Source organism: Mustela putorius, unplaced genomic scaffold (genome assembly GCF_011764305.1).
Source record: "Mustela putorius furo isolate JIRA1106 unplaced genomic scaffold, ASM1176430v1.1 tig00003898_pilon_pilon_pilon, whole genome shotgun sequence".
NCBI lineage: Eukaryota > Metazoa > Chordata > Mammalia > Carnivora > Mustelidae > Mustela > Mustela putorius.
The window spans coordinates 23,366,659-23,379,034 of record NW_025422047.1 but is presented as its reverse complement, the minus strand read 5'-3'; the positions used below and the strand labels follow the sequence as shown (position 1 = coordinate 23,379,034).

The following is a 12,376-nucleotide window of genomic DNA, read 5'->3' as shown; positions in this document are numbered from 1 at the left end:
ATTGTGGTAAAAACATACATAACATGAAATTTACCATCTTAACCATTTTTTTTAAAAAGATTTTTTTAAATTTATTTGCCAGACAGAGATCATAACTAGGCAGAGACGGAGGGGGCGGCGGGGAAGCAGGCTCCCTGCTGAGCAGAGAGCCCAATGTGGGGCTGGATCCCAGGACCCTGGTCCTGGGATCATGACAGGAGGTGAAGGCAGAGGCTTTAACCCACTATGCCACCCAGGTGCCCCATCTTAACCATTTTTAAGGGAATACTTCAGTAGTAAGTGCATTTACCTTGTTGTGCAGCCAATCTCCAGAAATCTTTTTATCTTGCAAAAATGAAACTCTCTACCCATTAAACAATTCCCCATTCCCTCTTGCCCCTAGCCCCTGCCAACCACCATCTTTCTTTCTGTCTCTATAAATCTGATGACTTTTAGGTACCTCACATAAGTGGGGTCATACAATACCTATACTTTTGTGATTGACTTATTTCACTTAGCATCAGTCAGTGTAATTAACACTAGCTGTTACAGCAGATAAGCCAGAAACCTTCACTGTCTGACATATGACAGTTACTTTTTGACTCATGTAGAGACCGGTAGGAGTCAGGGGATCCTCCTACATCTTAGGATTATGCGCTTTGGAAAACATGGACTCTAAGGTGATTGTAGGAGGAGAAATGAGGAATGGAATAGAAATCAAGACTCCTAACTTCTTTGGCTGGCCCTGAAGTGAATGGACTATGCCTTCTTATAGTCCATTGGTGTAGTTAGGTAGCATTAAAACCACCTGGGGTGGAAACTGGGAAATATAGGGGAACCCATGGAATTTGGAATTTAATGAACTTGTGTTTTATTAAGCACCATAATGACTGTTATGACTTTGTTTATTAATTTTATTAAAAATTAATGTTTATTAAGTGGAACACAGGGTGCTGGCCAGTTAAGTTGCTGTTTAGTAACAGATCACATGAGAAAAGTTTATTTTTCACAGGTCATGGAAGAAGGACAATTTGATTGAAGGGCTACATGGGAACATCAAGGCAGAGTGCAGAGAGAAGGCAGGACCTGGGGCTCATGCCTTTATTAGGGTGTGTGGGTAGAGTACTTTGGGGTTTCCCAGCTAGGTCTGGATTGTTCAGTTCAAACCAAAGTGTTGGGTTTTGGTAAGCCCCATAGTGGTATTATCTAAGGGATGCATTAGGCATATGGACACTGAGAGGTCGGGGAGACTGTTGAAGTCACATCAGAAACTTACATTTGTTTGTGACTCTGATGCTGCCATCCAGGACAGGAGCTTGAAGGTGAGGCTAATGTCAGTTTCAAGTCCCTGCAGACTGGTTGGCCAAAAAAAATGGATGTCAAGGCAACAACATTAAGGATTAGTTTAGCTAAACTCTCAACACTAACTATTTGAAAAATAGTGATAAATATATGAGCATGATTTATTTAGTCTATAAACCAGATGGACATTAGAATTCATAAACCCCTTAAAATAGCTGTATGGTGTGCATTTGGATTTTGTGAACAAGATAGGTTTCTAGTATTCATCATTAATCAGAACAATACTTAATTTTAACTAGCAGATCATTAAAATCATGGAACTTAGGACAATTTAATTTCCAGATAAGACCAGCACTGAATTCAACAGATGAATGTATTTATTGTTTTTTTTAAAGTTCTCCAAGAGAACATTAGTGGTGACATTTTCTCCCACTGCCACTCCTGTGATGAACTTAATTTCAGTTATTTTGATGTGGGATTTGGAATTATTCCTTACTGTGTATTCTTTATTGCCTCTATTGTGCAATAAATTAAGCTTATCACTTTGATCTGAAATTTCCATGTTGACATAGTTATTTTGACTAATTGATCATGCCTTAAAGTTTTTTTTTTAATTAAAAAGATACTCATGAATTCTTATGTATACAACTGATTCAAATTCAGTTTAAAAAAGCCTATGGTATATTAAATATTCAATAATGTATGCTTTATACCTTATGTTTGACTGTCCATAATAATTACATGAAGGCTATGCCTTGCATTATACCAAAACATTTAATTAAAAAGTGACAAAGTTATGAAACTGATTGTTTAGCATCACACACATAGACAAAGTGAAAAAGTGTTGTTTCAGTGACTCCAACTTATAAAAACTACTGAATCCCATCAAAACATATTATATATTGAAACACAGCAATGGCGCATAACAGTATTGCCTTATGCTTTATTACAATGGCTAATTTTAGCCCCTAACATAGTTTCTGGTGGCCTTGTCTAACACATTTGAGAAAACAGATATTACTTTCCACCTTGCTGTGAACTCACTTGGGAAGCTTCAACTGCTTTTTCAAAAATAGAGTTATTTCAAGAATATATTTTTGGCAGTGACTGGAATTTGTTTGAAACTATATTTCTACAGTAAGCATAAGCATGAGGATCATCTTGCATTATCAGGTGTTCTTAAGCATTTTGAATGTACTGAAACTTCTATAAAATCTTTAATTAATACTAGATCAGGTCCTTATAAAGTTATAATCCAGAGTTATGATTTACAAATCACTCAATTTTTTTTTGGTATTAAATTCAGAGAGTGAATATCCATAATGGATCAGATGTGTGTAGGGTTAGTCACAGAAGATTTGTATAGAGGTAAAGATTCTCCAACATAAGGGAATATGGGGAACCAGACTTTCTAAGAGAAACAGGAATAATAAAGTCATAGTTTTGATGAAATATATATGGATGAAGGAAAGAACTGAGTTCTATTGTATGATTTTCAGGGGTTCTGGTTACAATACAAATCTCTGTAGCTCTCATAGATTATTTTAAAAATGCATTTCTTGGGGCACCTGGGTGCCTCAGTGGGTTAAAGCCTCTGCCTTCAGCTCAGGTCATGATCTTGAGCCCCGCATCAGGCTCTCTACTCAGTGGAGAGCCTGCTTCCTCCTCTCTCTCTGCCTGCCTCTCTGCCTACTTGTGATCTCTGTCTGTCAAATAAATAAATAAAATATTTTAAAAAATGCATTTCTCAGCCAAAACTAAGCATTTTGTTTTCTGGTACATTCATTTTTGTCCTTCTTTCAGTTAGGCTACTCATGCTCATTTATTCACTTTTATCATTAAAGAAAACAGAGCAAAATGACACCTCTCAGTTTATGCAAAAGTCAGTGGTAGAAAAAAAATACTAAAATTCTTAGTCCACTAGCTTTCAGTTTGGGTCATTGCCAGCAAAAATGTCCAATGTCCTTTATATCAAGTTATTTAATTCTTCCTTGGGGTTTTTCTTTAGGAATTTCCTTAGGAATGTGATATATATATATCCTCCAGCAATATATATATATATTGCTGGAGGAAAACATGAATTAATTTCTTGCAAGTTCTGCGCATCATTCCACTTTCATTTATATTAAATGCATTCTATAAATCCTGCAGGTTTGTTTTGGATTGTTTATAGAAATATTCTAGGAAGAAAAGGATGATTGCTAAGCTGGATTTCAGTAATGGAGTAATCAGAGACTTTCATAGAGTTCATTTTATTCCTTATTTATGATTTATAGTTGTTTCTTTAACTGCCTGCAAGGTACATGAAGGAGCATAAGCCAGAAAACTATGAAAACATACATAAATATTTATTCAAATGTGTTATTTTTTGCCTGATAACTATTTTTTCAGTTTTCTCTATTGGAGCGTATTTTTCAGAGCAACTCACTCAAGTTTCTTCTGTTTTGTTTTGCTTTTATTTGTTTTTGCAAATTACTAGGGAAAAGGCAAAAGTTTTATTCTCCCAGAAGAAATTGCACTCACTGCAACTTTATCACACCCTAAGTTGAAAAACATGAGGATGTGATAATGATGCTGTTACTATTGTTTCCCAAGGAGCACAGTTGAGAGGTAAAGCAAGCAATCAGGTCACACTTCCAGTCTCGTCTTCTACATAATCTGAAGCATAAAAAGAGCTTTGCACAGATCCGGAATTTATAATACCATTCTCAAAAGTCCGTGTGTGTAGGGGTGTGTATCTGTGTGTATGTGTATGCGCAAGCATGCACACACACATGTCCACCTTTCATTCCTTAACAATCTCTAGGGATATTAATATTATGCCTAAACAATGGATTGAAAAGTAAAAAATTCGAACAGCTACAAACACTAAATAACTGTTTTGAGTCCAGTGCACCAATTTCACTGGATTCATCATTGTTTTAATGTTGCTAGTATGAACCAGAATAAGGAAATCTGCGGGCCTAATGATAAGCCCAAACATCCCTCTCTCATTGATATCAAGTGCAGACATTATGGAAGGTATATTAGTAACACGTTTTCCAGACATCAGCTGGGTGGCTGTGTTAACAATACTGGCAAAGTGCTCGGGTTCTAGAATCAGAATGCTGGGCTTCACATTATGGCTCTGCTCCTCTCCAGCTGTGATCCTATGGGAATTACTTAATTTTCAGGGACTCAATTTCCTCTTCTGTAAAATGTGAGTATTCTACCCTAGTTTCACTGTTGGGATTATATGTACTAAACTATTCATATATAAAATGTGTTAAAGAGCTTAGTACAATGCTAGACACTTAGTACTCAGTAATATTAGCTAACATCAGTATGTAATGTCTCAGTAAAGATTTTACAATTGACTGACATCAGAGAATATTAGTTGGGTTTCTAATAATTATGTCTAAAAGAACAGTGACTCTATCCACATTGAAGACACACTGAAGGTGCTTTAAAGATGACAGACTACAAAATGACCTCCTTAATGATTGAAGAAAAGATATCTGTTGGCTCACTAAAGTAAAATAAAGTAATATAGCATGTGACTTGGGGAAGGAAATAAAATTTATCAGTGTTGGAATTGTTTAACAATCTCTGATTTTCAGTGAAAGAAAAAAGTTATCTAAGGCAGAAACATAGCTTGACACAAGGCAGACTCATTGCATAGGACAAATTGCTTATGAAATCTTTGTGACAGGAATCCCAAATGATACATCAGTTCATTTAACAACCAGAATTTTGGAGGGAATGGAATGTGTTGGGTTGTTGTTGTTGTTTTTAGAATGTTAAATTTGGCTTGAGTACCCATTGCTTAATATTTGCTATTTGGCTTTGAATGATGTGCTTAATGGATGCCCAATCTCACGAAACAATGATCTAAGAGTATATATTTCAACACCGACAGCAGTAGCAGGAGCAACAGAGTTTGTATTCCCCAAAACATGTGAATGTCAATGGGTTCATTTATTTATTTGTTTGGTTATTTTCTCATTCATTCATTTGTTCATTTATTCATCCATGTGTGCAGGCATGTGAACAACTAAGCAATCTTGTCGAAGTCATTCTGTAGTTTATGATGATTGAGATTATAATTGGACTTTTCCATGGTAATAGTCAACACTAAAACTTAGCAGAGTGGCATCTGTTTTCTAAGATAAAGGCAGTAAACATTTTGAACATGCGAGAGTTCAGGTAATGTTTTTACCAGGAGGCCTTCTTGAAGACTCTACTGGAGGCTGATATTCAGGCAATTAAGAGATGAGTAGAAAAGCTATGGAGAAAGGTCGGTATAGAACATTAGGAGGGTAGGGCTAAGACACCAGAATGTAAGGCTCTGATTGCAGGGCTGACATCGGAAGAATAAGTGTTAAGATTTCAGGACTAATAAGCAGACAGGTGTGGGAGTTCTGATTACAGAATGCAATACAACTGTCATAAATCTTGACAATGAATAACTCATGTAGCTAAAAAAAGTTGGGAAGAAAGGAGGAGTGGGTACAAGAAAAGAGTAAGTGTGTGTTTTTTTTTTCTTTATCTTTTGTAACAGTGGATCAAAATATATACTCAGCACTGATAAATCTAGTAACGGAAGTAGAAGGAACTTTCGATCTGCTAAAATTGATGGTAAAAGAGATGGTAAATGGGATTGCAGACAATCATTCTATACACTAACTTAATAACTGTTCATAGAGCATTTTTCACGGAGCTATGTAAGAAAATAATTAAGTGGACAATTCAAAAAACTGCTTTGGTAACTGTTGGGAAACAGTATAAATTATAACATATAAAGGACAATTTAGTAATATATAACAAACATTTAAAAAGGCACATATTTCTTGACAAGAAATTCCATTCGAAAATTTATTCTGTAAACTCCAATATAGGTGAAATGATATATGTATATATAGTTAATTATTGTAGCATCATTTATAAGCAGAAGATTAAAATCACCAAAATGTCCATCAGTAAGGGACCAATGAAATAAAAATGTAAAAGCCCACAATGAAGAGGCACAGAAGGATAGGAACTTGTATGTGCTGCTATGGAATGATGTCCAAAGTAAAGTGAAAAAAAGAAATGAGAGGGGTGTATGCTACGATTTGAAAAAAAATGTAAAAAATGCTTGTATATGGGGCGCCTGGGTGGCTAAGTGGGTTAAAGCCTCTGCCTTCCGCTCAGGTCATGATCCCAGGGTCCTGGAATCGAGCCCCGCCTAGGGCTCTCTGCTCAGCAGGGAGCCTGCTTTCTCCTCTCTCTCTGCCTGCCTCTCTGCCTACTTGTGTTCTCTGTCTGTCAAATAAATAAATAAATAATTTAAAAAAATGCTTGTATACACATTAAATATCTCTAGATGCATACCAAGAAACTTCATAGCAATTTACTTTAAAGGGGAGAACTGGGAGCTAAGATTAGGGGTAGGGAGGGAAATTCATTTTAGATCTTCTTTGCTCATTTTTAAATGTTGTAGCATTAATAATTATTACATTTAAAAATGAATTAAATGTGAATTCAAGAAAAACAAGAAGTATTCATTTATGTCATTTGTGACCTCTGTGAAAATGGCTCATTGGAATGGTCTGAATGGAGTAGTTTGAGAGGAAAATAGGGGTTGAGAAAACGGAGAAAGGACAGTAGACAATGGACATCTTTTCAGTACATTTACTTGTGCTTAAAGTTATAGATGGGAGCAATAGTGTTACAGGTAAAAGATAACAGATAGACCATAAGATAAATATAGATAATGGGAAAGATTGATAATCCTCCAATATATTTACATGGTAATGGGGGATGCTCCAGTATCTAGGATGTAAATTTTACCCAAAATAATGACTATGGTTTTGAAACATTAGATTTTTTTTTTTTTTCTGGTAGGAATTACATATAAGGACTTGATCTCTGCTAAGGCCCTTCCTCCTTGGTGGCAATAGGAACATTTTATCTGTATCTATTTCTCTAATGAAAGGGGGCAGAGAGGATAATTGAATAGATGGAACAAAGCCACATGATCATGGGAAAAGGCAGTCCTGGTGGGGCTGGCAGGCAGTGTGGTATAGTATCTCCACCCTGCTGGTCTTACTGCTTTCAGATTCCACCAATATTCTTGGTATGTGCTGCTTGGGAGAGTTGAAGGGAGGAGCAAGTGACAGGACATTCTGTAGGTGTAGCCCCACAGAACAAATGGAATATGGTTATTGTGTGAAAAAAAAAAAAGAAAGATGAAGAAGAGTTATGAAATATTTCTATTTCAAGATCTACAATTATGTAGACATTTATTTTGCCTTCCATCCCAACATATATTCTACTTCTGTAGTTTATCTGTAACTTTGGGGAATATTTATTTTGTTTATTGCATCTGCCTCTCATGTCCTGCTCATCCTGCGGTTCACACCCAACCCAAGCCATGGCCACCTACACCCAAATGTCTTCTCTCTTCCTATCCTTTTTTCATGTACTATTCTATGGCTTTCTATTTCCATCATGTGAAAATTGTTCCACTTTCTCACCAATGGGCTCTCCACCTTCTTCTGCTCCAACTTCATTTTTTAGAACTCTCAGTTAACAATACAGACAAGTAGGTGGAGTTACTGCATTTTGTTTTGGTAGATGAATGAGTAGAAATTCTAGAGTCTACAACAGGGCCTGTGAACTGAACTCAGGGTCAGTCACTATTATTTAAAATAATGAATAGTGCTCACTTTGGTAACACATAAACTAAAATTGAAGTAATACAGAGATTAGCACAGCCCCTGCACAAGGATGACATGTACAGTAATAATACAATATCAAAAGAACTAGATTTTCCTTTAATTGAAGGCAACTCTTTTAATAGAGCTGCCCAATGCAGAACAGGCCAGGCTTTTCTTTCAAAATACGCAAGGTTTATCATTCGGGTCACCTACTTCCCAGTTTGTTATAGTGGGATTTCTGCATTAGATAGGCAGTTGGTTTGAAGGTGTCTGAAATCTTTCCAAATCTTAACAGTTTATGACCATTGGATTCATTCTCTACTTATCACTGAAGCTCATTCTTATGTCTGCATTGCTTCTTAAGAAGTCAACTTACCTATGGTAAAGTGATTCACTTTTTAAGAAGATACTAATTCAAAATCAAAATAATTTCACCTTTAAAAAAGTCAACCTGCTTAGGTATTCAACTAGCTTTTGCCAGAGGGGGTTTTTTGAAATGAGCTGAGACAGAGGCACGTGACTGCACAGGCGTCTAGCACAGCAAGGGCAACCAAGATGAGAGGCAACTTGCACAGCTGTTCAAAAGAAGGAGAGGTACTGGTTCCAGACCTGCTCCAGAGAGCTCAAAGGTAACTCAGCCCTGGCAGAACAAAGAACCCCAGGAGGGAAGCTTTGCTCCAAAATGGAGGTTTTTTTCTTTAGGAGAAGACTGTTCCAGAAAAAGGAAACTGGCTGTTTCAAACTCAAAAAAAAAGTAATAATAAATAAATAAAATAAAAAAGCTGATCTCATGGCTCTGAGCAAAATAGTGAGTAGAAAAGAAATATTAACTTGAATCCAGCTGAGAGAAGTGGATCAAAGTAAACCCACTGCATATCTAGGAAGAGAAATGACTGTTTCTTCTACTTAGTTTTGGCCTGTTTTTCCTTTGTTTTATATTTTGTATTTTTTTCTATTATTTGTGGTTGATAAATATGCTTTGAAACTATACGCCCTTTTTGTTTGTTTTCTCTGTATCATTCATATTTAACTCTAGGAACGTTTATAGAATGTGTTTTATAGAGCAGACACTATGTAAGGTGCTCTAGTTTAGAAATAATAGGACATGGTTCCTTCCCATGTGGGAGCTTTGTGGGATAGCCACACAATTCATGGTAATAGCAGGGAGTGGTTAAAAAATACAGGTTTTGGAATAATATAGGCTAGGATTTAAATTCTGATTATATTATTTGTTATCTATAAGGACAAAGAAAGGGGCACCTGGGTGGGTCAGTGGGTTAAGTCTCTGCCTTCTACTCAAGTCATGATCTCAGGGTCCTGGGATGGAACCCTGCATCAGGCTCTCTGCTCAGCTCTCTGCTCAGTGATTCTAATCTTCAATTCCCTTATCTGTAAAATGTGGATATATCTCATGGGTTGTTGTGAAAATTAAATGAGATTATGTATGTTATTGACTGAATGAGATCCCCACACCCCCACAACCACAGTTGATATTTTGAAGCTCTAATTCCCAATGTAATTTCATTTGAAGATAAGGTCTTGAAGGATTAATCCATTTATTTGTGGGGAGAAAAGCAGAAGTATTTCTAGAAAAAAACATGAGGAAACATACTTGGGAGATTTCATTCACTAAACTGAATGCTAGAAGACATGGTTGGAAAGATCCAGATCTCAGTTGTGAATGTTAGGCTGAATTGATATCTCATTTCCCTCTTAGCTCCATTCTTTACTTTTTCCTGTCTTGCTTGCTACCTCATGAGTTGATTGTAAGGACTATAAATAGATAGAGGTTCTTATGCTCTCTGGCTTTTCAAGCCAGTGGAAAGTGGCAAGAAAATACGAGAGGGGAGTGGAGAAAGAGATCAAGCTATGTATTCCTCTGGTTCCTTCTCTGGGAGGTAGTCTCTAATTGACTGTGTCCATTGATTAATAATCACTACTATGTATAACCTGGCCTATTCTAAGTCTCTTTATTTCTAGGTTTTAGTAACCTCTTCTTTACTTTGTTACTTTGAGCCTAAGGGTGACAATGAAACTTCCTTGAGAATCCCAGATTCTTGTGTTGTTCCTTTGTAATTTTCCATGTCCTGTCTATACTATTGTGATTCTTTTTTTTTGAAAAAACACACAAACAAGTGAAAACTTTCCTAGAGTTTTCCTGATTTGAGTATAATCTTGTTTCCTGTTAGAATTTTGCTGATGAGTATTGATTTCTGTATTAACACCTGACTCATTAATTCATTTATTCTATCATAAATATCTGTTGAGTGCTCATAAGGTTCTACTAAATGCTATCTCTGGTCTCATGGAGTTTAAGGTCTGGTGTGAGGGGCGCCTGGGTGGCTCAGTGGGTTAAGTCTCTGTCTTTGGCTCAGGTTGTGATCTCAGAGTCCTATGATCCAGCTCCACATTGGGCTCTCTGCTCAGCAGGGAGCTTGTTTCCCTCTGCCTGCCTCTCTGCCTACTTGTGATCTCTTTCTCTCAATGACAGATAAATAAATAAAATCTTTAAAAAAAAAGTCTCATGTGAGATATATACAAGTAAATAGCAATAACAAAATAGCATACTAGATGTTAAAATGAAGAAGGCATAAAGTGCTTAGGAGTACATAGCAATGATGCCTGACCTGAACAGGATTTGAGTAACAGTATGCAATGTGAGATTGGCACAGTGGGAGATAAGAATACAGAAATTTAGTACATAACAAATGGTACTACATTTTAGGAATGAAATGGATGACAGAGAGTAAAACATTGAAGATCTAGCTGTATATATTTTGTCTAAAGAATTGGTCTCAGAAACACTATGGTGAGAGTTGTCCATAGCCTTGGCCTGGCCTGATTTGGATAGGATCCTTGTCTTAGGTAGATTTAGGGATAATCTGACTTCATTAGATGAAATTAATTTTGATCCTTTCTTAAAAAATTGAGGTAAAATTGACATACAACGTTATATTAGTTTCAGGTGTATGACATAATGACTTGAAATTTGTATATATTGTGACATGATCACCACAATAATTCTAGTTAACATCCATCACTATACATTGTTACAGATTGTTTTATTTTTATAAACTTATAGGATTTATTCTATTGGCAACTTTGAAATATGTAATACAGGAGCACTGGGTGGCTCAGTGGATTAAGACTCTGCCTTTGGCTCAGGTCATGGTCTCAGGGTCCTGGGATGGAGCCCCACAGAGGGCTCTCTGCTCAGCAGAGGGCCTGCTTTCTCCTCTTTGCCTGCCTCTCTGACTACTTGTGATCTCTCTCTCTCTCTGTCAAATAAATAAAAAATCTTAAAAAAAAAAAAAAAGAAATATGTTATACAATACTCTTAACTGTAGTTGTCATGATGCACATTATATCGCCTTGACTTATTTTGTAACTTTTGACTTCCTTTATCCGTTTTGCCCACCATTCACCCCACCCCCAGGCAACTGCCAATCTTATGAGCTTTCTTTCTTTCTTCTTTTTTTTTTTTTTTAGATTCTAGATATAAGTGAGATCATATACTATGTATCTTTCTCTGTCTGACTTATTTCACTTAGCTATAATGCCTCAAGTTCCATCCATGTTGTTGTAAATGACAAGTTTATATTCCTTTTCTATGGCTGAATAATATTCTGTTTTATTGATTTATGTATCTATTTCTGTGGCAGTAGATACATAAATCAATAAAACAGAATAGAGAGCCCAGAAGGAAACTCACGCTTATATGATCACTTAATCTATGACAAAGGAGACAATAAAATACAATGGGAAATACAATGGGAAAAGAGACTGTCTATTTAATAAATGGTGTTGGGAAAACTGAACAGCCACATGCCAAAAAAAAAAAAAAAAAAAAAAGAAAGAAAGAAATAAAGAAGGAAAAGAAACTGGACCACTATCTTACACCATACACAAAAATTCACTCAAAATTTAATCTAAATGGATTAAAGACTTGAACATAAGACCTGAAACTATAAAACTCTAGAAGAGAACAGAGGTGATAATCTCCTTGACATTGGTCTTAGTAATGATTTTTGAAATTTGATGCTAAGGCAAAGGCAACAAAAGCAAAAAGAGACAAGTAGGACTGCATCAAACTAAAAAGCTTCTACACAGCAAAAGAAACTATCAGCAAAATGAACAAGCAACCTCATGAATGGGAAAAAAAATTGCAAATCATATATCTGATATGGAATTAATATACAAATTATATAAGGAACTTATGCAACTCAATAATATAAAATAATTTATGTAAAAAATGGGCAGAGGACCTCAATAGACATTTTTCCAAAGAAGACATACACATAGCCAATAGGTGCATGAAAAGACATTGCTCTGATTACTACAAATTTGTAGTGTATCTTGAAATCTGAAATTGTGATACCTCCACTTTTATTTTTCTTTCTCAAGATTGCTTTGAC

General features: G+C 36.0%; 1 pseudogene; it reads left to right on the top strand.

Moving 5' to 3' along the window:
* The first annotated feature begins 7,962 nt into the window (after nucleotides 1-7,962).
* Nucleotides 7,963-8,076, top strand: LOC123388380 (annotated as a pseudogene).
* Nucleotides 8,077-12,376: the final 4,300 nt, after the last annotated feature.